At 41.5% G+C, this 25632-nt stretch overlaps 1 protein-coding gene across 5 annotated transcripts in view; it reads right to left on the minus strand.

Annotated features, from left to right (window-relative positions):
- The window catches only part of Grin2b (glutamate ionotropic receptor NMDA type subunit 2B), a 632026-nt gene that overhangs the window by 423734 nt on the left and 182660 nt on the right, over positions 1-25632 (minus strand). The window contains exon 3 of one of the 5 annotated variants that reach the window (XM_045139701.1): positions 3072-3281. The exons of the other annotated variants lie outside the window; for them this stretch is intronic. The gene's annotated coding sequence lies outside the window, so the exon portion shown is untranslated. The remainder of the gene's footprint in view (positions 1-3071; positions 3282-25632) is intronic. 5 annotated transcript variants of the gene reach the window in all.

A 25632-nucleotide genomic window follows, 5' to 3' on the forward strand; every position in this document is an offset into this window, starting at 1 on the left:
TATGCTTCCATCCATTTAAAGTTGCAGAGAAAAATGCTAGAAGGAATTACCAAAATGTTCACAGCAATTATCTGTTGGAACTGGGGTGATTGGTTTCATTCTGCCAACTTTTCTGGTGTTGTTTTTTAAATATTTCACAATGAACATACATCACCTTCATCATAAGAAATCATTGGTGTTATGCTTTATATATTTCAAATATTTATATCAGTCATTTCATAGAAAGAGATAGAGAATGGAGGGAGGATAAAACTAAAATGAGAGAGTAAACTAGATCAATGAGGACTATGCCTCTTTCCATCTCTTCTTTTGGTAATGCCACTAAGATTTTTAAGGCCATGTTGTGATTTAGCATCTCCAAGCATATGAAATGTTCATACCATTAGCTAGAGAAAAGCAAGTTCATCCATTTGTCCAGGGTCTCATATTCCCTACTCCTGGCTAAAGGGAACTACGTAGTGAATTATTTGGGAGACTTCTGCAAAATGACAGCCACCATCCAGTTTTGGGTGATCAAGTTTGTTTAAAGTGCTTCAACCTATTGTGATGCTTTGTACAAATGTTGGGAAGGTATGTGCCTTCTGTGGTTTTTTAAATACTTTATTTATTTATTTATTTATTTATTTATTTATTTATTTATTTACTTGAGAGAGAAGTAAGCAGATAGGGAGAATGGGCTTGCCAGGGCCTCCAGCCACTTCAAACGAACTCTATATGCATGGGTCACCTTGTGCATCTGGCTTATGTGGATACTAGGGAATCAAACCTGGATTCTTAGACTTCACAGGCAAGTGCCTTAACCACTAATCCATCTCTCCAGCCCACAATTGAGTTTTTGTTTGTTTTTTTGATCTTGTTTTTTTGAGGTAGGGTCTCGCTCTAGCCCAGACTGACCTGGAATTCACTATGTAGTCTCAGGGTGGCCTCGAACTCACAGTGATCCTCCTACCTCTCTGCCTTCCCTGCTGGGATTAAAGATATGCACCACCACGCCCAGCCACAATTCAGTTTTATGAGTTGATGTAGTTCACTCCTCTCTCTCACCATGTGAAGAAAGTAGGCCCAGAAAAATGATGAGACAAAAAACATTCTGTAGTTTCCTTATTGTCCAGTGGAAAATATAATTTTGGAGGTTTTCTACTAGTTTATACTGCCACACGTATGCCTCAGGATAACACACACAACTCTTACCACAGGCAAAGAACGCATTCACTCGAACTGTTTTGTATGGTCCTTCATTAAAGGGACCTCAGCTGTCATGTGGCTGAGCTGTACCAGATACATGTAACCATCGTAGGTGGTCACCAGCACCTTGATTCATCGAATAAATTAATGATAGAATTAAAAGCTCATGTCATATTTGCTTGTTCTTGCTCTGTGAACAAAGCAGCTGTTTCTAGTTGAGACCACGGATTTCAGAAGTTCTTGACAAATGACAGGAAAGTGAGTTAACATAAAGCAACCTGTAGGTATTGTTCCATTGTCCTTCTCGGTTGGGCCAGTACTCCCCTGCTCTGAGAGTCTTGCTCTCTGTGACTATCTATGCCATGTATTTGCAGGGGGGGTTATTAAGACTATTATCTGAGGTGGTCACAAAAGGTTTTGAATGGAGATCTTCAGATTTTTCAGATATTTTCTTACCATACTCTTACTCTGGAGCCAAAGAGGCATCTGTCAGCTGATGAATCTTTGTGGGTAGCATTCAAAAGCTGCTGTCTGCACAGAGGTTGACTAAGTCATGAATTGAACTATACTGACTGAATACATGATCTCCCTTTGTATCCTGAATGCCTCTATCAGGAATGTATTTATTTATATATATATTCTAAGATATATATACATATATATATCTTAGAAAAATTTAATACAAACATTATTTTCTACATATAGAAAATTAATCTGATACACAAGAACCAAGACTTGGAACCAACCCAGATGTCCATCAACAGGTGAATGAGTAAAGGGAATGAAACATATACACACAGCTATAAATAAAAATAAAATCATGGCATGTGTAAGAAAATGGATGGAACTGGAGATCATTATGTTAAAATAAGCCAAACTATGAAGAAAAACACTGCATTTTTTCTCACGGTATGTTTCCGGGACCGTCATGGAGAATGGTAACTAGAGATCAAGGCAGACAGGAGAGGAGAGCAACAAGGTGAGGTCAGGGTGTGCAAGGAAATAGTGCATTTTCTCTCACATGCGGAACCTAAATTAAATTGTGTGTGTGTGTGTGTGTGTGTGTGTGTGTGTGTGTGTGTGAGAGAGAGAGAGAGAGATTAAAGTAGAAAAGAGATCGTACGATGGGAAGAAGAAATCCTAAGAGAAGAGAGACGCAGAGCAGAGGACAGTGGGGTGCCTGTGACGTGCTGCAGAAGGGTGGGCTGTTTGGGGGGGAGAAGAGAACGAAGCCGAGCTGTACTGGGGAGAAGAGAGGGGAGGAGCAAATTAGAATAGAATGAATAGAATATAAATATGATGACGTATGTATGACAATGCCATAATGAAATCCACCACTTCATATGCCAACTTTAAAAATATTCACTAAAATCAAACAAGAGTACCTGAGGGAATGGTGCCACAGTCAGGAGCACTTCCTGTGCGGGCCTGGGGAGACGCGAGAGACTGCTCAAGTTCAATCCCCAGCACCCACGTAACATAACACAGCCACTCTTGTCCAAACCTCAGTCCCAGGGGGAAACAGAGACTTGCGAATCAATGGAGCTTGCAATAATGATAGTTATTATTATTATTATTATAAAAGGCAAGCTCCAAGATCAGTAAGAGACTCCAAGTCAAATGAGAATGGGTACAAGAGTGATGGAATGGGACGCCCAACATTCTCCTCCAGCCACTGCACTGCAGGAGAGCACACCCTGCCATGGGGCACACACGATATGTAGCTATCACACCACACACACACACACACACACACACACACACACACACAACAAACAAAAAAAAACTAGAAGAAAATTAACGTGACACAATAAAAATGAAGCTGGCAAGTGCAGAGTCACAGTGTGACTTCAGCGGAGGTGTCACCAATGAGGACGATACTTTACTTGGCAATGAGTTTGGTGCTGAGGCTCGTAAGGCAGTCAGTGAGGAATGGGAGCTGGGGACAGGAGCGCAGAGTGGAGGAAGCGAAGAATCAGGCGAGCTGGGCTGAGTGAAGGTCGTGGAGGATGGTAAGTCGAGATCAAGGGCAGACAAAGGTGGCATCGAGGTGAGGAGAGGGTGTTCAAGGAAAAGAATGAGGCTCAGCAGCGTCTCTGTGGTGAGGGAAGACCGACAAGTAATCACTCCAAACTTAGGGAAACATAAGCGATTGAAGAGAGTGGCCATTTAGACCACAACAGCATTTGGGAATTTTGAGACATGTCTCCAGGATGAATGTCGTATGCAACTACCTGGCAATAACTTCCATAAGTCATACCAAAAAAAATTCATTCTATTGCTTTTAGTACGATCATATGGTGATCTCATGGCCCTGTAGACAAAGTGAGCCCTTGGAAAAGAAAAGTTCAGAATATAAAATTGAGGAACTTGAGCTGGAGACATGGCTTAGCAGTTAAGCCATCTACCTGTGAAGCCAAAGGACCCAGGTTCAATTCCCCAGGACCCACATAAGCTGGATGCACAAGGTAGCACATGCATCTGGAGTTCATTTACAGTGGCTTCATGAAGGCCCTGGCATGCCCATTCTCTCTCTCTCTCTCTCTCTCTCTCTCTTCCTCTTTCTATATATCTCTCTCTCAAATAAATTTTAAAAAATTGACAAACCTTTGAGCCTTAAACATAAAAATGCTAATCATTTCATGAGCAAGTTCATTTCACATACACACACACAGAAAGAGAGAGAGAAACATACTCTCTAACAAGAACTGTCCACAGAGCTACAAAGGTCTGGCATACACTAGCAGGATGACCTCGGGCATGCTTCTAAATTTCCTGGGTCAGTTTTCTTGTATGTAAAGTGGAGATTATAATAAATACTTTGCAGAACCCTTGTGAAAGTTACATGAATTAATACACATAAAGCACCCAGAGAGATGCCTGGAGTATGTGCCCATAACAGATACTGTTAACACAAAGATTATGAGAAAGAGGTTGGTGTTCACTTAAAACATACAACTTTGGGGCTGGAGAGATTGCTTAATGGTTAAAGCCACTTGTGTGAAAAGCCTAACAGCTAGGGTTTGATTCCCCATTACTTACGTAAAGCCAGAAGCACAAAATGGCACATACATCTAAAGTTCATTTTGCAATGGCAGAGGACCTTGTATACCCATCCCCTTCTCTCTTTTTCTCGGTCTCTCTGCTTGCAAATAAATACACAATAAGGGCTGGAGAGATGGCTTAGCGGTTAAGCGCGTGCCTGTGAAGCCTAAGGACCCCAGTTCGAGGCTCGGTTCCCCAGGTCCCACGTTAGCCAGATGCACAAGGGGGTGCACACGTCTGGAGTTCGTTTGCAGAGGCTGGAAGCCCTGGCGTGCCCATTCTCTCTCTCTCCCTCTATCTGTCTTTCTCTCTGTATCTGTCACTCTCAAATAAAAATAAATTAAAATTTTTTTTAAATACACAATAATATGTATTTTTTTTTAATGTAAGTTTCTTCATTCCTTGCACTTTTTTGATTATGCTAAAAGAGGCAATGATTTTGCCATCTTCCCTCCTTCGCCCAGCTCTCTGAGCAATTCACAAGAACTGGGAGGGCAGGGGGAGAGCCTGACATGTTAGAAAAGCTGCTCATCAGCCCAGCCTGGTTTCTTGGAACTTCTTACTTTCCTCCACTTCAGTCACGCCTCTCACATAAAGGCAGCCATGGCTCAGCACACAGAGCGTCTTGCACGCCTGTCCCAGTGGATCACCTACACAGTACGCCCTGAATCAGACATGCCAGCCCCTCTCTCATCACACTGGTAAATGTTACCAAGGAGCGAATGTGGAAGAAACACCATGTAATAAACAATACAGAAGATGATTGCCTATGAGACCCCGTCAATGTTTAATATTTGAAAAGAATGCAGATTAAAATATTAACCTCTTTATCTATCATTTTCCAAGATCTTCACAGAATTTCTGTATTCTAATTGTTTAAATCTATAGAAAAGGTGAGCCCTCCAACTGAGCCCAGGGTCTATATGGTCTCTTGGAAATAACTAGCTGTAAGATCTTTGGCAAGATACCAATCTGTCTGGGTCTAGAAAAATGCTATTAAGTAATCTCAGTGGTCCTTTCCAGAAATAAGTCTATGGACCTTTAAAGACTACTTTTTTAAAATATATCAACAAGGCAGAAAGACAAAAAAATGATTGACAGAAGTCATTAAGATAGCTGATCAGTGGATAATAGATATGTAATACCAGGTTTTTATCAGGTCACAATCAATGAATATGGTTCAATTACTTAGGTCAGCTGGGTAATTACATCCTGGGACCTAATTTATCAACTGGGTCCTTACTGTCTCATCCGCCTACATCCTCCCACAACCATGATCATAACAGAGGGCTACCTAGCACAGCACTGGCTGAACCAACAAGGCTAGCTTTTAATGAGACGAGAGAGAAAGAGAGAGAAAGAAGTAGCAATAGTAATACATAGGGGTGAGGGCTTTCCTCTTGCACTTTTATTTTAAACACTTTTTTATTTATTTGCATGCACATCTTGAGGCTGCAAATGCATGTCAGAACCTTGCCCCACTTCTTGTCTGGCTTTATGTAGGTGCTGGGAGTTGAACATATGCCTGTAGGCTTTGCAAGCTGGCCATCTCTCCAGCTCCCCTCCTCCTTTTACACAAATCAAACCCACAAGCTACATAAGGACCCATCAGGGTCTGACACAGGCATGCATGGCTTTTCCATTTCATTCTTTCTAGCTAGCTCTACATATCCTTTATTAATGGAACTAGAGAAAAATAATATCATTTACTGAATAATTATGTACCAGCCCAGTGCTGTGTCATTAATGCATACAGTTGCATTTAATAATCAATGGTCATAAGGAATAGGTTAAGCTACTTGTCAAAGACCATGTCACTAATTCATGGCAGATGAGCAATTTGAATTCAACCTGTGATTTTTTATTTATTAAGTAGAGACTCTGTATGGATCCATCATGTGTGTTGGTACCAACACTTCCCTCCTCGCTGCCCCCACTCCACTGAGGGCCCTCCTGAGTGGGATTGGTGATATTCACCGCGGAGTTGTGGGTTGTGAGCTGTGAGAGCAGTGGTCTGTCCGTGTGGGAAGGGATATGTGTCTGGGTATTCCTTCCCACCTGTTAGCCTGGTTTTTTTAAACCTTTTTTAAAAACTTTTATTTTAGAGACAGAGACAGAAAATTGGTGCATCAGGGCCTCAGCCACTGCAATCGAACTCCAGACACTTGCATCACCTAGTGGGCATGTGCAACCTTGCACTTGCCTCACCTTTGTGCACCTGGCTTACATGGGATCTGGAGAGTTGAACATGGGTCCTTAGGTTTCACAGGCAAGCGCCTTAACCATTAATCCAACTCTCCAGCCCCAGCCTTGGGTTGTAACCACAGAAGTGGAGTGACTCCCTTGGTTTCCATCCGACAGCATGCCAGAGCACCGTGCCTGCCAATGTATGGAGAGGGCAAGGAGCTAGGCACCGGGGTGCTCCTGCCTTGTTTACCTTTTCCATGTTCTAGAACATTCCTCAGTGCAAATAATAACAAAGACAGTAACTACTACTACTCCGATTGCTGTTGCTGCTACGACCATAACCATTGACTGAAAATTACATTGAGCCAGACTCCACTGTACTCACTTACGTCAGAATTGTTTGCTCCATTTTACAGAGGAGAAAGCTTAAAATGCAAATATTACAATAACTTGTTTCAAGTCATGCTAGCTTATAAAGTGGAGAGAACTTTAGACAGAACCCAATACAAGGTGACTAAGCTCAAAAATGCATTGTGAAAGATTTGGAGGTGGCAACCAAGACCACGTTCACTACTTTGACATGCGAGATTAACTTGTGCAACGTCCCCACTTGTTCAAAGCTAAAAAGAAAAGGGAAAAAAAGAGAGTATCTTCCTTAAATTGGTAAAGTGGACTTTACCAAAACAGACTGAGTAATGTTCAACAGAAATTAGATAACACACTATGATTTGGCAAAAGTAAGTGGGTTAATGCCAAGTTGAAGAGTTTTGATCACAGGGCAAATGGGGAGGTAACCTTCCACAAGCCATGGTCAAGCCAAACTAAAATGAAATCAGCAGGGAAGTCAAAAGAAGTGTCTCTTTTCACCCCAAGCAATTTTTGCTGGGCATACAGCAAAGTGGTTTATAAGTGCCAGACACATATTAAGGAATCTGTAAATATTCGAGTCCATTATTTTACATGTGAAAGTGATAAGTTAAACCAAGCAATTCACCTGTAGTTAAATAATAAAAGGGGAAATTGCCAACTATACACTTCCTGTTAGATCATATAAACAAAGAACAGCATGCTGTAATGTTGAAAGCTTTCCTTTATTTTGTCTAATCCAAAATCCCAAAGAGGACCTGGAGAGATGGCTTAGTGGTTAAGGCATTTGCCTGCAAAGCCAAAGGACCTCTGTTTGATTCCCTAGGACCCATATAAGCTAGATGCACAAGGTGGTGCATGCATCTGGAGTTTGCAGTGGCTGGAGGCCCTGGAATGCCCATTCATTCTCAATCTCAATCTCTCTCTCTCTCTTTTCCTTCTTTGTCTCTCAAAACAATATATAAATAATTAAAAAAAATCAAAACCCCAAAGAGATACAACTATGGCCATGTTTACTCCTAAGAAATCTATGCATGTACTTAGTGGAAAACAACATATATGAAGAGATTTTGTTAAAATGCAAGAAAAAACGCAAGAATAATTTTACAACATCTTCAAGCCTTGGAGAACCTCACGTGATATATTCCCAGACTAACAGGCAAAAAGCCTAATATTCCATCAACTCTCTCAAAAGATGACTTCTTGGGCTGCAGAGATGGCTTAGCAGTTAAGCCATTTGCCTGCAAAGTCAAAGGATCCCAGCTCAACTCTCCAGGACCCACAGAAGCCAGATGCATAAGACGGCACATGCATCTGGAGTTCATCTACAGTGGCTGGAGGCCCTGGCACATGCCTGTTCTCTCTTCATCCCTCCCTCTTTCTCTCTCTTAAATTATATATATATATATATATATATATATATATATATATATATATATGTATATACATATATATATATGTATATATATATATTTTTTGACGTCTTCTTACTACTCATAGGACCCATGCTGTTTCCTGATATCCCCATCCAACTGAGTATTATAATAACCACTTACTTCCTTTCCCTTGTGATCCGCTCCTAATGATACATTCCTACACTAACTTTACCCAAAAGTCTGAGAAACAATTGACACATTCCTAAATAGTATGTTTTTTTTTTTTTTACTTTATATTACATTGCTAGATTTATACCATATACATCATTTTTACCTTTTGCTCTCTCTTGTTGTATGTCATATTTTTTAGATATGGTCAAGTTGTTGGGTTCATCTGTGGTTCATTTTTTTTAACAAGTATTATGTTCCACTCTTGTACTTGAATTTCTTTCTTTTTTGTGGGTGGGGGGGTTCGAGGTAGGGTCTCACACTAGTCCAGGCTGACTTGGAATTCACTATGTAGTCTCAGGGTGGCTTTGAACTCACGGTGATCCTCCTACCTCTGCCTCCCGAGTGCTGGGATTAAAGGCATGCGCCACCACACCCAGTGTACTTGAATTTCTTAATCCACATTAACAGAGAAGACTTTTGGTCTGATTCCAGATTGCAGCTATTCTGCCATCTCAACTCTTGTCCAAGAACCCTCAAACAATAATACAAGAGGTTTCCTAAGATTCAAAGTCAATAGATTATGTGAAACTGCCAGGGCATGCATCTAATTCCAGCACCTAGGAGGCAGAAGTAGGAGGATTGTTGTGAGTTTCACACTAGCCTAAGACTACACTGTGAATTCTAGGTCAGCCTGGGCAAGAGTGAGAGCTTACCTCGAAGGAAAAAAAACGATAATGTGAAACTATTTTTTTTAAACTGGGCTAATCATACTTCCCCGTGCAATGTAGAAGCGTTCCTGTTATTCCACATCCTCACCAAGGCAGAATGCACTGGACGCGGTCTTCTCCCCGGTATTGTCCAATTTAGACAGACTCGGCCTCTCAGCCGAGTGCATAGTGGTAATGCGCAGTGCTTTAATTTGCATCATCCTGCTTCCTAATCAGAGTAAATGATCCTCTCATATATTTATTGGCCTATCTTTTTCAGGGAAAGCCCTATTTGACCATTTTACTACTGAATTATCTTCTTGATTCTTATTAATTATAGCAGAATGTTCATTGCTATATAGTTATTATTACTTTATATGAATGTAAGTGAGCACTATCATTACTTACTGTGGACATATTTGCTTTATAATATCAAAATCAGTATCTCCAGGCATCCGCCATGGAGCACTTAAAACATGGCTAGTGAGAATAAATGTTTTTAAGTTAAATAACATTTATTTAAATTTCAATGGCCATATGTGACTACAGGCTACCGTACTGCACAGTGTGGTGCTAAATATAAATCGTTTATAAATTATACATCTTATATTTTCCTACTCTGTGTCTATCTTTCCATCATTTATCTTCTTGGTGTGTGTGATATTTATGTATGCTGCACACGTGTGGGGGGTGTACGTGTATGTGTGTACATGTGTGTGTGTTCATGTGTGTGCATGCGTGCACATGCACATGCATGCACCAGCCAAAGGAAAACATCACATGTCTTCCTTTAGCCCCTTCTGCCTAATTTCCTTGGGACAGAACCTTTCTGAACCCCGCTGACCAGTGAGCCCCAGCGGCTCTCCTGTCTCGAGCCCTCAGCACTGGGGACCAGCGGCACACGTAGCCACAGCTAGCTTTCACGTGAATGCTGGGGATCGAACCCAGTTATTCACGCTCACACACGAGTACTCTGTCTGAATCCACTGCCCGTCTCACCAGCTCCACATTATCTTTTCTGCGAAATTTAACAAACAAACTCTGTTTATTGAGCTTACCAGTAGGACAGAGTATTTGACAAAAACCTCTCAGGAGAAAAGATTTATTTCGGCTCAGAATTTCAGCGGCTTCAGTCCAAATTTGCTTGACACCGTGCGCTCGGACAGAACATCAGGGTCGTAGGAATGGTGGAAGCGGTTCTTCAGTCCAGGGTGGCCAGAAAGAAGGAAGGAGGAGGAGGAAGAGAGAAGGAGAAGAGAGAGAGAGAATGCCTAGGATTGGGTCTTTTTCCTTTACCCCTTTTATTCCATCCCATTCCCATGGGATAGCACCGTCCATGTTCAGCGTGTATCATCTCCTTTTAGCTAACCCTCTGTCAAAAATACACAAATGTCTGAGAGCAGCGTGCTCCTCCAGACACAAACTGGCCTGGACATCCATGACCTCACAGTGCCTGACACTACTCACACTAGACCATCATAACAGGAGGAAAAGATCATGACATCAAAATAAAAGAGAGACTGGCGTGGAGGGGGAGGGGTATGATGGAGAATGGAGTTTCAAAGGGAAAGTGGAGGGAGGGAGGGAATTACCTTAGGTTATTGTCTATAGTTATGGAAATTGTCAATAAAAAAATAAAGTTTAAAAAAATAGGCAAACGTATGTTTTTTCCTACTCTCCAAGGCCCCTCTCAATCCAGTGAAGTGGGCAAGCAAAATCAGAAATCACAGCCTCATCCTTTGTCCACTTGAAATGAAAACATCTGTTTGAACCGTAATATTTCTTCCCTGGCCCTCGTAGGAATCACGTCCATCATATAATTCAAAATGTATCCAGTTGACTCCAACAGCATCCACAGCCTAACTGCTCCACTCTGTTCAAAAGTCCAGTTTCAAAAGCTCCTGACTTTCAAGACAAACTTAGCTGTGAGCCCCTGCAAAATCAGAGATGAATAACATACTGCCAAGATGCAACGGCATAGAGTAAATATTTCTATTCTAAAGGGGAGGAATAAGTAAATAGGCAGGGAGGATTTAATGAGAGCAGAACCAAGCCCATCAGGACAAATAGTAAATCCTGAAGCTCTGTGTCCCGCACATAGGTAGGGCAGATGGGAGCAAGACACAGACTCTCAAGGCCTTGGGAAACTTTGTTCCTGGAGTGCTGCCATGCGCTCTCTCGCTTGGCCTGGCTCTGCCCATTGTCTGAGGCTTTCCCTGGCTGGCACAGCTCATTCCTCTCATCACCAGCATGGTGGCACCTCTGCTGCCTGCTTGCCTCCCATCTCACAACATCGAGCACAGCCCTCTCACGGGTGCCCGCATGGAAGCTAACCCTGCCACGCATTCTCTCGCCTTTTTATTGACTAACTTTTTATTCGCGAGGAGGGAGAGAGAGAGAAAGCGTGTGCGTGCTAGGGCCTCCTACCACCTCAAGTGGACAGCAGGTCCCTGAGGCCTGCTTTGTTCCTCTGACTTTTACATGGGAAATAAAACCCAGGCTTTGCAAGCACTCTAACCACTGAACCATCTCTCCAGCCCCATTTCTGGTCTTTTGTTTTTGACCTTTCGAAATCCGGATGAAGGCTTAGGTCATCCTGTAACTCTTGGATTCTGCATATGTAAAATCAGCCCTGCGTATATAACGTCAAGGCCTGCTGGCTGATCAAAGAAAGAGTAGCTAGTTCCCTTAGGCCACTGTCACCGTGCTCTCGGGGCGCCTGCAGGACTGTGTGGGGATACTTAGCTACACTGCTCTGCAAGATCAGGGAGTCCTGGTGCTTTCTTCCTCATTTTCCCCAATTCCTCCAGAAAACTGATTTCAAAGGCTTAACAACCACATGGTAGGCTCAGTCACAACTGCACCACCTCTCTGGGACCAATTGTATGTGTGTGTGTGTGTGTGTCAGAATTTTCATCGCTGTGACAAAATAACTTAAGAGGGGAAAGATTTGTTTGGGTCACAGTTTCAGAGGCTTCAGTTCATGGTTGCCGGACCCATTAGCTTGGACAGAGCCTCAAGGGGGCTCATACTCAGGTATGTGAAATGAAAGAGGAGATGCTTCACACCATGGGATTGAGAAGCGACAGAGAGAGAGAGAGACAGAGAGAGCCTATAAGTAGCCTCACTCGTTCTTTTTATACCCATTGGGCCCTTGGCCTATGCAAAAATGCAATTGCACCTTCCCTGTGCACTTAGTTCTGTATGGAACGGCCTGCTCAGACACATCCAAAACCATGCTTTCTAATCCCTTAGGCACATCCCAATCCAACATTAAGTAGACAGATCAGGTAAAATTAAAAAACACATAGTTTTAAATTTAATGTAGCTGAATGTATCAAACATCCTCTCTTTTTTACTAGAAGCATTCAATTTTCGACTCTTAAAAATCTACGGCTTGGAGATTCAGGTCATTGATAGAACACTTGCCTACCTAGAGCAAAAGTACAAGGCCCTGACTGTGGCCCCGTTTCAAAAAAAAACCACTAAAATCACAAAAGAACCCCTCCAACAAAACGCTTCTAGAAGTATTCCATTTTCTCTAGAGTCTATGAAAGTTTGACTTTGTACATGCACACTTCAGATCCATCGTAACTACTTCTGTGTACGCTGTGATACAGGGGCTCTTTCGTTTTATGGAAACGGTTAAGAACTTTTCCTGGCACTAATGATTAAGAAGTCCATCTTTTCACTGTCATGCACCTAAATCATTTATCAAGTTTATATAAAACAGCACTCTTTCAGAAATGTCTTATTCCATTCCATTGATATATTTGTATATGATCACAAAAATGTTTACACCATGAAGTTTTTAAATTAGATGTGATTTCTGCTACAGCAGTTTCCCCAGAATCTGAAATAGATAGCCGTTTGTTTCTACTCTGTTTAATTTATTACATTGTTTTCATTCTTGCCTTACTACACAGGCTAAGACTACAAAATGGTGCTGAATAAGAGTGGACATACGTTGTATGTCTGTATTGTTCTTAAATCACATGCTTTATACATATCACAAGTAACATGTGTGTTTCCTTGTAAATACTCTTTATCAAAATGAGAAATATATTTCTGATTTATTAAGAATTTGTCATTCTTGGCCTGGAGAGATTGCTTAGAAGTTAAGGCGCTTGCCAGCAAAGCCAAAGGACCAGATTCAATTCCCTAGTACCCACATACAAACAGAGGCACAAGGTGTGACATACGTCTGGAGTTCATTTGCAGTGACTGGAGGCCCCGGTGTGCCCATTCGCTCTCTCTCTATATATATTTGCCTCTCTCTCTCTCTCCCTCTCTCTCATAAATAAATTAATTAATTAAATAGTAAAAAAAAAAGAATTTTCCGTTCCCTTTTTCATATCTCCTTGTTTACATGAAAAGGCTCTAGGCTATGAAGCTAGGTAAGCGATCATGAGAAGGGAAGAAGTGTGGATAAAGGACAAAGGATGAAATGTCACCAATGACGTGAAAGTGGAAGAGAGATTATGGGGCGCCACAAAGGGGGACAGGGAAGAAGAGGAGGGAATGGGCACAAGAAAACCCGTGTGAAAACTACCATAATGAAACCCAATTAGCTATGTACCTGTATGCTTTAAAAAAAAATAGCAATGGGGCTGGAGGGATGGCTTAGTGGTTAAGGCATTTGCCTGCAAAGCCAAAGGACCCAGGTTTGATTCCCCAGAACCCACATTAGCCAGATGCACAAGGGGCACATGCATCTGGAGTTCATTTGCAGTGGCTGGAGGCCCTGGCATGCTCATTCTCTCTCTCTCTCTCTCTCTCTCTCTCTCTCTCTCTCTCTCTTACTCTTTCTCCCTCGTTCTCTGTCAAATAAATAAATAAAAATATTTTTTAAAACAACAAAATTTTAAAAAGAATTCGGCATTCTCACACATGTTCAAATGTTTTAGTATGTTTGTTCCATTCTGTTACTGAAATAACATTTTTTTTTTCTTTTTAACCTTGAATGTGATGAGCAATACTTGATTTTTAACATACTGAACCATCCTTAAATTGCTGAGGAAATGTTTGTCATGTTATATAAGTGATTTTAAAGATTTTGGAGTTGCTTTGTTATAATATTTTCATAACTTATTTATATATTCATGAATATAATTAGCCTATAATTTTTCTTTCTCATAATGCCCTTGTTGAGTTTTAAAACATTCTAAAAATCTGAAACCAAAGACTAACAAAGAAACAACTGCAACAACAAAGAAAATCTAGATAATGTCATCATCCTTTTTTTTTAATTTTTATTTATTTGAGAGCAACAGATAAAGAGAGAAAGAGGCAGAGAGAGAGAGAGAGAATGGGCACGCCAGGGCCCCTAGCCACTGCAAACGAACTCCAGACGCGTGCGCCCCCTTGTGCACCTGGCTTACGTGTGTCCTGGGAAATCGAGCCTCAAACTGGGGTCCTTAGGCTTCCCAGGCAAGCGCTTAACCGCTAAGTCATCTCTCCAGCCCTCCTTTTTCTATTCTCTGGAAGATTTTGTAAAAAAAAATGCAGTGTGGGGCTAGAGAGATGGCTTAGCGGTTAAGGCACTTGCCTGGGAAGCCTAAGGGACCATGTGCAACTCTCCAGATCCCACGTCAGGCAGATGCACAAAGATGAGGCAATCAAAAGGTCACATAGGTCCACTAGGTGGCGCAAGCTTCTGGAGTTCCATTTCAGTGGCTGAGGTACCGGAGTAGTACAAATGCTCTCTCACAAATAAATGAATAAATAAATTTTAAAAATGCAGTGTGATAGTTATTAGCTGGGACTCTGCAGCCCTCAGCACAAATCCCCTCATTAATTCTTCTCAATTATTATGGCCTTAACTCAGATGCTTACATTTTCTGAGCCAGAGCTTTCTCATCTGACATGCAGCTAATTATACTATTTTTAAAAGAGATGTTATAAGGATTAAATGGTGTATATATTTAAAAAAAAAACAACTTGTGACCATTCCTGGCACGTAGCAAACACTGAAAATAAGCATTATCATTGTTAATATAACAAATAGTTGAGTAATTTTTCAGACTTTTTAGTTTACTTTCATTAGACTCACTTTAAAGCAGAAAAACATAAAAGTATCTTCTAATTATGGATAGAACTTGCCGATAAGACCATATAAATCTGCCCCTTATGCTTTGATGATCATAACATATGGGCTTTCTATTTATTTGTGAGGCAGAATTGGTGATCTTTATCTTGTTATTTTTCTATTTCAACTAGGTTTTAAATCACCAGCATAAATATTTGATAACAATTTCTTGCCGTTTCGCATGACCTGTAGGAATGCCCCCGTTATTATTTCATGTCTCATCCATAGGATTGGCTCTTTTGCTGATTGCATTCGTATTTTATTTCACGTTTTGTTGACCTGGCTTATTAAAGTATTTTTCCTCCCAAAAGTCCTACTTAATAGCTTGTCTAGCATTGATTTCATTTCTACTCTTAACTTGATCTTTCTTCTTTCAAATTTCCAGATTAATTTAGCTTATTAACTTTCAGCCTACTTTTTAAATACAAGCTACATTAAGAATCAAGACCAGGGCTAGAGAGCTGGTTTATTGGTCAAGGTGCTTGCCTGTGAAAACTAAGGACCCAGATTCATTTCCCCATTACCTATGTAAGCCAGATATACATGGTGGCAAATGTGTCTGGAGTTCATTTGCAGTGGCTAGAGGCCCTGGTACACCCATTCATTCCCCCCTCCTCTAATAAGTAAATAAAAATAAACTTTTAAAGAAAAGAATCAGGACCAGCTGGACAATTCCAGCACTCTTGAGGCAGAGGTAGGAGGAACATCATGAGTTTGAGGGGAGGCCAGCTTGGGACTACAGAATGAGTTCCAGGTCAGCATGGGGTGCCATGAAAAAACTAAAACATAAAGAATTATGACCACAAATTTCCCTTTAAGTACCGGTTTATCTTCATCTTACAAATAACAACATACAGTATTTTAGTTGCTATACAATTTAAAATAGATTTTATTGAATTTTTTTATTTTTTTATGTTTTATTTTTTGGTTTTTCAAGGTAGTATCTCATTCTATCTAGCTCAGGCTGACCTGGAATTCACTCTGTAGTCTAAGGGTGGCCTCGAACTCACAGTGATCCTCTCAGCCTCCTGAGTGCTGGGATTAAAGGTGTGTGCCACCATGCCTGGCTAACATAGATTTTAAACCTGATGGAACTATGTCCAACTTGCAGTATACTCATATAGTCAAGTCCCTGATAAAAATTTTTAAAAATTGTTTGAAACTTTTATTATTTCTTCCTTACATAAGTTTATATAAATTTATCCCAATATCAAGCCTGAAAAACATGAAATTTTCTTGTATTCCTTGGATTTTTATTTTTAGCTTATATGTCCTGTGGTCAGAAGGGAGATTATTTTATCTTTGATTTCAGTCCTTTGAAATTCACTGAAATATGATTTAAGTTCTGGTCATGGTCAATTTCCTCAATGTTCCATGTACACTTGAACAAAATTTGTAGTTAGTAGCTTTTTATGGTGAGGTTTTGTGTGTGTGTGTTCCTGTTTTTGTTGCCTTTTGAATTTTGGAGGTTGGTTTTCGTCTTTTTGAGACAATGTGTCACTAGATATTCCACACTGGCCTCAAGCTTACCATGTATCCCAACTAGCCTTGCCCTCAGAGAGCCCCTCCTGATTCACCCTCAGCGCTGACATCATAACCTGCCTCAGCCACCCAGCCTGGCTCTGAACTGACCCTCCTTTATCTGTATGGACACTTTGTTGACCTATTTATAAGTCACTGACAGAAGTACTTTTAAAAACTCTGTCATGGCCAGACATGGTGGTACATACCTTTAGTCCCAGGAGGCAGAGATAGGAGGATCACCATGAGTTCAAGGCCACCTTGAGACTACATAGTGAATTTCAGGTTAGCCTGGGCTAAAGCGAAACCCTACCTTGAAAAAAAAACTTGTGTCATGGGCTGGAGAGATGGGATAGTGGTTAAGGCGCTTGCCTGAGAAGTCTATGGACCCAGGTTTGACTGCCCAGTACTTACGTAATCCATATGCGCACAAGGAGGCACATGCACCTGGAGTTCTTTGACAGTGGCTGAATGTTCTGGCATGCACCCATTTTCCCCCTCTCTCTCTCCTTCTTTCTTTCTCAAATAAATAAATAAATAAATAAAATATTTTTTAAGTTCTTGTCAAAAATTATGAATATTGGGCTGGAGAGATGGCTTAGCAGTTAAGCGCTTGCCTGTGAAGCCTATGGACCCAGGTTCAAGGCTCGATTCCCCAGGACCCACGTTAGCCAGATGCACAAGGGGGCCCACGCGTCTGGAGTTCGTTTGCAGTGGCTGGAGGCCCTGGCACGCCCATTCTCTATCTCTCTCTCTCTGCCTCTTTCTCTCTCTGTGTCACTCTCAAATAAATAAATAAATAAAATTGAACAAAAAATTTTCTTAAAAATTATGAATATTTAAATTCCTCCTTAGGCAACTGTTAAGTCTTGATGTCATATCTTCTCAAATCTAGTGCTAGATTCATCTGAACCTAAAAATATGTATTAAATGAAGTGATCCATTTGTCTAAATTCTGTTTTGTTTGATATTAATATAGCTTTATAAACATTACTTGGACAAATATTGTAAGATAGATGTTCTTCAAACAATTGTATGCTCAATATTCTAAGATATTATAGACATGTCACTTAGATAGCAAACCGCTTATTTTGCAAATCTGCTCTGATAACTGCTTTTTCATTTAGACCATTTTTAGTTATTATGATTAGAGGGCTTAATCTTATCACTTAATTTAACATCTTTTTTAAATATTTTATTTAGGCTGGGCATGGTGATGCACACCTTTAATCCCAGCACTCGGGAGGCAGAGGTAGGAGGATCACCGAGAGTTCGAGGCCACCCTGAGATTCCATAGTGAATTCCAGGTCAGCCTGGGCTAGAGTGAGACCCTACCTTGAAAAACCAAAATATATTTTTATTTGAGAGAGAGAAGGGGTGCAGAATGGGTGCATCAGGGCCACTAGCTGCTGAAAATGAACTCCAGACACATGTGTCACCTGTGCACCTGGCTTACTTGAGTACTGGGGAATCAAACCTGGGTCCATAGGCTTCTCAGGCAAGCACCTTAACTGCTAAGCCATCTCTCCAGCCCTAATTTAATATCTCTTATGTGACCCCTCTTTCATATCTTTTTTTCTCTTTCTTTGCTTTCTCTGAGATGCCTGAATACTTTTTTCATGTTTAATTTTTCATCTATTAATTATACATTGGAAACCGAGTTTCTATGGTTTTGGTGACTATCCAAGGAATTAAATCATGTCTACTTAATTCATTCACGTTTAGAGTAAATTAAATTATTATTTCTACCCTTCTCTCAGGAAATATAATTATCTTAGGATACTCTAAGCACATGAATTTCTTTGCCTAGTTTGTATGTGCATTTCTGTTGTGTGTTTTTCAGTAATAGTCAACTTAATTGGTGTTGAAACAGGTGAGTACTCAGCCACACCCACCCGCGGGTTCATTACTCTATCTGCTTTTCCCTCCATCTCTCATCTCACCATCACCTATGGGGCTCACGTTTCTTCTGCCTGAAGCACAACCATTGGAATATACTTTACTGACTGTCTGCAGGTGGTGAATAAAAAAAGAATTAAAAAAAAGAATTTTCCTACAAATTTTCAAGGTTTACTCCACTCTCAACAGATGTGTTCACTGGTATAGCATTTTAAGGTTCCAGTTATTCTCCTTTCACCCATGAAGTTTCCATGAACTGGCTTCTAGTTCACTGAGAAGTCAGGAGTTACTCTGCCTGCCGCATCTTTATCCTTTTCCATTCTTCTGCAACGTTTTAAAGAAGCTGGCTCTTGGGCAGGAAAATGGCTCTGTGAATAAAGTGCTCATGCCCAAGCTGGAGATCATGAGTTCTATCCTCAGGCCCTATATAAAAAGTCAGAAGCCATGATGAGCTTTGGTACTCCCAGCACCTGGATGCTGATGACGAGATGGAAGGCAGAGACAGGAGAATTTCCCAGAAGTTCAAGGTGAGTCCAGAAAAGAACAGCACAAGGGTCCACTGCAAGAAACCCTGCCTCAAACGAGGTGGACAGGACCAGCCCAAAGTTGCCCAGTGACCTCCGCATATGCATTGTGTGTGCATTCCCACTCACACACATGTGCACAAACAAAGTGTTGTTAGTTGATATCCTGATAGAATATTGTGGCATAATTTTAAAGCAGGAACATTTTGGGCTGGAGAGATGGCTTAGCGGTTAAGCGCTGTGAAGCCTAAGGTCCCCGGTTCGAGGCTTGATTCCCCAGGACCCATGTTAGCCAGATGCACAAGGGGGCGCACGCATCTAAACTTCATTTACAGTGGCTGGAGGCCCTGGTGTGCCCATTCTCCCTCTCTCTCTCTCTCTCTTTCCCTCCCTCTCTCTCTCTCTCTCTCTCTCTCTCTCTCCCTTTTTCTCTGTCTGTTGCTCTCAAGTAAATAAATAAAAATAAACCAAAAAAAGGGGAAGGAGACCAACACAGAGAAAAATCAACTCCTACCAAATCAGAGAGCCAGAGCCTCAGAGGCCCCCAACACCTCAGCACTGAAGCAGACCAGAAATGAACCCAACATGGCTCAGGGAAATTTTGTGGAAGAGGGGGCAGAAAGAATGTCAGAGTCACATGTTGGGTCATGATTTGCAGAGACATTTATCCTACCAATAACTGTGGGCTAACTCCACAATGCACGACACATTTACATCAACAAGGAGGGTCCAATGGGAGGGAGTAGATCATGGATGACCCTAAACAATGGTACCAAAATGCCTGTATTTGCTGAAAAGAAAACTAATAAATTAAATTAATAATTAAAAAATAAATAAATAAAAGTGTGCACCACCAGAAAAAAAAAGCAGGAACTTTTTGAGACATAAATTTTAAATTTATTTATGTTTTTAGTATTCATTACAACTTTTGAATATGTAGATTTGATCTTCTCTTCTGATATATATGTTCACTCATAAATACAGGTATATACAGATAGAGATAATCATTTTCTTTGAGACAGAAAGAGGAAGAGGGAGAGAAAGAGAGGAAGTGGGCACACCACAGCCTCCAGCCACTGCAAATGGATTCCAGATGCATGTACATGCGCCACCCTGGGCATCTGTCTTATGTGGGTCCTGGGGAATCAAACCTAGGTCCTTAGGCTTTGCAGGACAATGCTTTAACCACTAAGCCATCTCTCCAACCTCAGATGGATGTTATTTTTTATATTTTATTTATTTATTTAACAGGCAAAGAGGCAGGGGGGGAGAGAGAGAATAGGCATGCCAGGGCCTCCAGCCACTGAAAACGAACTCTAGACACATGCGATCCTTGTACATCTGGCTTACGTGGGTCCTGGGGAATCGAACCTGGGTTCTTTGGCTTTGTAGGCAAACACCTTAAACGGTAAGCCATGCCTCCAGCCCCTGAGATAGACATTTTTAAGCCATTTCTTTAACTATGTACAAATTCAAAATCCTCACATATTCCAGGTAAACAAATTAAATGTCTGACTTTGAGGTGATCAAAGACATTTCTAGGGCCTTCTTTCTTCTATTGTTTCTGCCTCCTAGAAGTTATAGCCAGTTCTTCCACACGTCTTCCTTTTATACTTTTTATACGTTCCTAGATCCTTGGAGTTATTGTAAGCTTCCCTTTTATTTCTTGGAATATGGACACCATAGCTGTTTCATAACGTGTTCCTGGAGGCTCCGGTGTCTGGAGAAGGTTCTGATCTGTTTCTGCTTTTGTCATGTGCCAGTTGCTTGTCCTTGAAAACGGGGAGGCAGGCATGTGGTACTCTGAAGTCTCGAGTGAAAGTGACTTCGTCCAGAGAAGCGCAGACTTTGCCTCTGCAAGATGCTGAAAGGGAATTCACGAGCCCCTCAAGCTAAGTGCATTGCCACATGGCCCCTGGCCAATCGGTGTGGCAAGTCGTGTCACGAATGGGGGTCAGGCATGCGAGTATCTCTCGGGAATGGGCTTTCTCCCTCTTGCTGACTCTCAGTGCCTTTCTGATCAGTCTCAAGGCAACACTCCATCAAACTGCCTGGCTGTGTGATCACAGGTCATTTATGACTCAAAAAATAGCCATTTCATCAGAGAGGGTTACCCTAGACTCGACATGTAAGGAAAATTCCAAGCTCCGTTTTCTGCCCCTTTCAGACAGGCCATCAAAGGGAAAGTTCTATTTCTAGTACCACCAAACACCATTGAGGAAGTAGAGTTCACTTTTCTCTGTCTTTGATGTCAGCCTCATCATTTTCCACAGCAATTAGATGGTTTTTAGGCAATATTCTTTTTATCCTATATTTATTTTTCAGCAGAGAATGAGGGTGAACAGCCCCTAATGCCATATTCTCAGAAACAATAAGGCCCTTACTTATATCTTCGTCACTTCATACATTCCATTTTGTGCCTGACCTCCTAATTGCAAAGCTGTCCAGAAATCTATGGGTAGTCAGAAGCTGTATCTCCTGTCCTCCAGGGTCAAAGTGTAAAGGGCACTGACTACAAAGGGCACTTCTCCACCTCCTTGTTACAGTCTTGCTACCTTCAGTAACTTTTTGGAGCTGAAGAGATTGCTCACTGGTTAAGGTGCTTGCCTGTGAAGCCTAAGAACCCAGGTTCAAATCTCCAGATCCCACGTAAGCCAGATACACATAGTAGTGCATGCATCTGGAGCCCATTTTCAGTGACTACAGGCCCTGGTGTGCCCATTCTCTCCCTCTCTCTTTCTCCCTCTCTCTCTTTCTCTCTCTCACTCACTCTCTCTCTCCCTCTCTCTCCTCTCTATGATAAATAAAAATATAAAAGAATAACTTTTTGGATTTCAAGAATAATAGATTGCAGGAAGATAATTACCTACTTGATAAAATAGAAGTGAATGGTTATATCTAAAAAATGGTTTCCACATGGCCTCTGTTTTAGGGGTGTGTGTGTGTGTGTGTGTGTGTGTGTGTGTGTGTGTGTGTGTAGATAAAAGAATGTGTGTATATGTTGAAGACAGTAAAAGCAGGATGTCATGATTTGTGTGAATGGGCACCACGACAGTCAGTTCCATACCTGAAATAGTCTTTAAAATGTCACTGTTAAAATTTATACACTATCCAAGAAGCCATTGCAATAGTGATCAGTATTCATTTATATCACAGTAATTTATAACTTTAAATAATTCACTTTATGTGTGTAGTCCTTACATTATGTGCATGACTCTTACTGAGAATAATTCCTGCAATGGACCTACCTTGGCAGGACAAAGCCTACAGTGTTACTCAGCCGCAAGTTAACACGTTTCAGTGGGTCTGCCTTGACCAAGGTAGAGCTGACAAGGTTCACCTTCTGGCTTTTGTTGTTGTTGTTGTTCTTTGTTGCTTTTAAGATAGGGTCTTACTCTAGCCCAGGCTGGCCAGGAATTCACTATGAAGTATCTGGGTGGCCTCAAACTCATGGCAATCCTCCTACCTCTGCCTCCAGAGGGCTGAGATTAATGGTGTGCACCACCATGCCCAGCTCGTTGCATCTTTTGGTGCCAGAAACTTCATTTGAGAATCCAGAGATATAGGTATGAAGCTGTATGAGATTCCTTCCAGATTTACATTTATACCAAGGATTTTCTTTTTTTATATTTTATTTTTATTTATTTATGAGAGGCAGAGAGGAGGGGAGGGGAGGGGAAGAGAGGGGAGGGGAGGAGAGGGGAGAGGAGGGGAGGGAAGGGAAGGGAAGGGAAGGGAAGGGAAGGGAAGGGAAGGGAAGGGAAGGGAAGGGAAGGGAAGGGAAGGGAAGGGAAGGGAAGGGAAGAAGAGAATGGCATACCAGTATCTCCAACCAATGCAAAAGAACTCCAGAAATATGTGCCACCTTGTGCATCTGACTTATGAGGGTTCTGGGGAATCAAACCTGGTACTTAAACTTCACAGGAAAAGCACCTTAACCACTAAGCAATCTCCCTAGCCCTCTACCAATGATCATAAAACTATTTGTTCTAAATGGAAAACCATTTTAAAATAAGCTTTTGCCTAAGCTAGCCATATGAAACAATATGAAAGCATCTTGCTGACAATATGTTACATAAATGCCTCCAGACATAAGGGTACTACAGCCTAACTCTCTTTATATGAAGCTCAAAAATGGATGAAATTTATGTGGTGGTTGTAGAAAGTCTGAATGGTAGTTATATCAGAATAAGAAAGAGCATTTACTAGAAAAGGCTAGGAGGAACTCTCTGGATTGTTGGAAGTGTTTTATATATCTGTGGTCATGTGAGTGTGTGTGTGTGTGTGTGTGTGTGTGTGTGTGTGTGTGTGTGTGTAAAAATTCATTGAGTTATACACTTAAGGTCTGTGCCTTTCTGTCAATATTATACCTCAATTTCTTTTTTAAAACACACAAAAAAATGGCTACAGAAATTGGATACTGTGGACTTAATTCTTTAAAAGTTTCTTAACATTTAGAATAAAATCATGCCTCCTTTCCTTGAAGAGAATAAATGTGAGTGGACTTTTGATCTATTCCTGACTATAAATGCCTCTCTCAGAAACGAGTACAATACTTTGTAACTTATTTATTGACAGTTTTTATACATGTACACAATGGTTTTTATTATATTCACCTCCCATTATATTCTCTTATCCCTGCCCTCTTTTGCGGAACAACATCTTCTTCCCAACTGGTCCCTCTCCTACTACGACGCCAATTTGGTTCGCTCTGTTTATGACCCACTGGGTCTAATTTTGGTTGCTCGCCTGAGCATGGGTGAGGGGTTACTACAAGAGCAAAGACAAACACCAGTGGCTTCGTCGCTGAATGAAGCATCTCTTCCCTCCTTCCTAGCAACCATTAGCTGACAGTCTCCTTGGGGAGGGTGGGACCTTAGGAGCACCTCCAGCAGCCGTGGTAGAGTATTTATGGGCCGCACCTCGTTCAGGCTGTGTGAGGTAACAACAGCTGTCGTGAGCTCATGACCACAATGGCCACGTTGTGTCCAGACGACAGCACTCCACAGCACTCCTCAAGCTCTTCCATCCTATGACTACAATATTTTTAAATTTATTTATTTATATTTATTAGAGAGAAAGAAGAAAAGGGAGAGAGAGAATGGGTGTGCCAGTGCCTCCAGCCACTGCAAACAAACTCCAGATTCATGCACCGCCTTGTGCACCTGGCTTACCTGGGTACTAGGGAATCGAGCCTGAGTCCTTAAGCTTCACAGGTAAGCACCTTAACCACGAAGCCAGTGTTACCACCACGTGCATCATATTAAGGGCAAACAACTGGCTCTATGCCAATGTACAACTACAAAACCTCACAAAGTAGATGCAAATAGCATTCCCACTTTACAGGTAAAAGCATTTAAGATTAGAAGAGTTAAGAAAAAATTTGCTCAAATTGCCAAACCCAGTAAGTGGTAGATGGCAAATTTAAACTCAGGAAAGTTTGATCACAAAGCAAAAATGTTCTATGAACAAAAATGTTCTATCAACTGTACCTTCCTTCAAATTAATTGAACTCTGTCTCCCTTTACTTTGTACCTGGTTTTGCTCCTTAGGGAGACTTGGAACAATTTTAATCCTTTACTTGGTGACAGCATTTCAAACACTTGGAGACAACTGTCATGTTCTTCCGCAAAATTTTCATGCAAAAGTCAAATAATGCATCTCCTTCACCAACTCTTTCGGTGACTTGTTTCAAGACACTGTCCCATACTTGAGACTTCTCATAAATGCACCCAGTGACAGCCTGGAATAAAAGATTCCAAAGTGGCCGACAGATATCACACACAAAGTACATGGTCACACGCCATCAGGGCTGGACCACTTTCATGGAACCCAGAGGTGCCTGCAAAGTAGTAGACATGATAGGAAAGGGGCCCTGGACATGCATGCTGAGGAGCAGACGTTTCAAGGAGGTGGGGGTGTCCCTGGATTTCGGCGCTCAGTATAAATCATGACTGGCTCACAATGTCTCCCACAGGCGGACTCCAAGAAAGAATTAGATGTGCATGTTCCTTTCTCTCCTCCCTTTCCTCAAGCTCATCCAAGCCATTGGTCCTTGGGCAGCACAAAGGGTGAATGGTCCAGGTAGGTCATGCTAAACACGGCGTCTTTTAAAACTGACTTGGCGTGTATATGCGTGGAGGTCCACGTGGGAACCCAGGGTGGGAACAAGCAGTCCCAGCTAGCCCCACCCATCACGTGACCTTGTCTTTGCTAAGGGCAAGCTGGACACAGCACACACAGGTCAAAGGTCATTGTTCCTGTGGAAATGTTGGTAGTAATGGCACCTTGGGGTTAGTGCCACTGGAGATGTGCGAAAGTGCCTGTGATTAGAGAGCATGGTGGAGGGGAAAAAAGATTTGTTCTTCTTAAAAATTATTAGCTGGGCATGGTGGCACACGCCTTTTATCCCAGCACTCAGAAGGCAGTGGTAGAAGGATTGCTGTGAGTTTGAGGCCACCCTGAGACTACATAGTGAAATCCAGGTCAGCCTGGGCTAGAGCAAGACCCTACCTTGGAAATAAAATTATTTATTTATTTTTTTCAGAGAGAAAGAGAATATG

Source organism: Jaculus jaculus, chromosome 23 (assembly GCF_020740685.1).
Source record: "Jaculus jaculus isolate mJacJac1 chromosome 23, mJacJac1.mat.Y.cur, whole genome shotgun sequence".
Classification (NCBI taxonomy): domain Eukaryota; kingdom Metazoa; phylum Chordata; class Mammalia; order Rodentia; family Dipodidae; genus Jaculus; species Jaculus jaculus.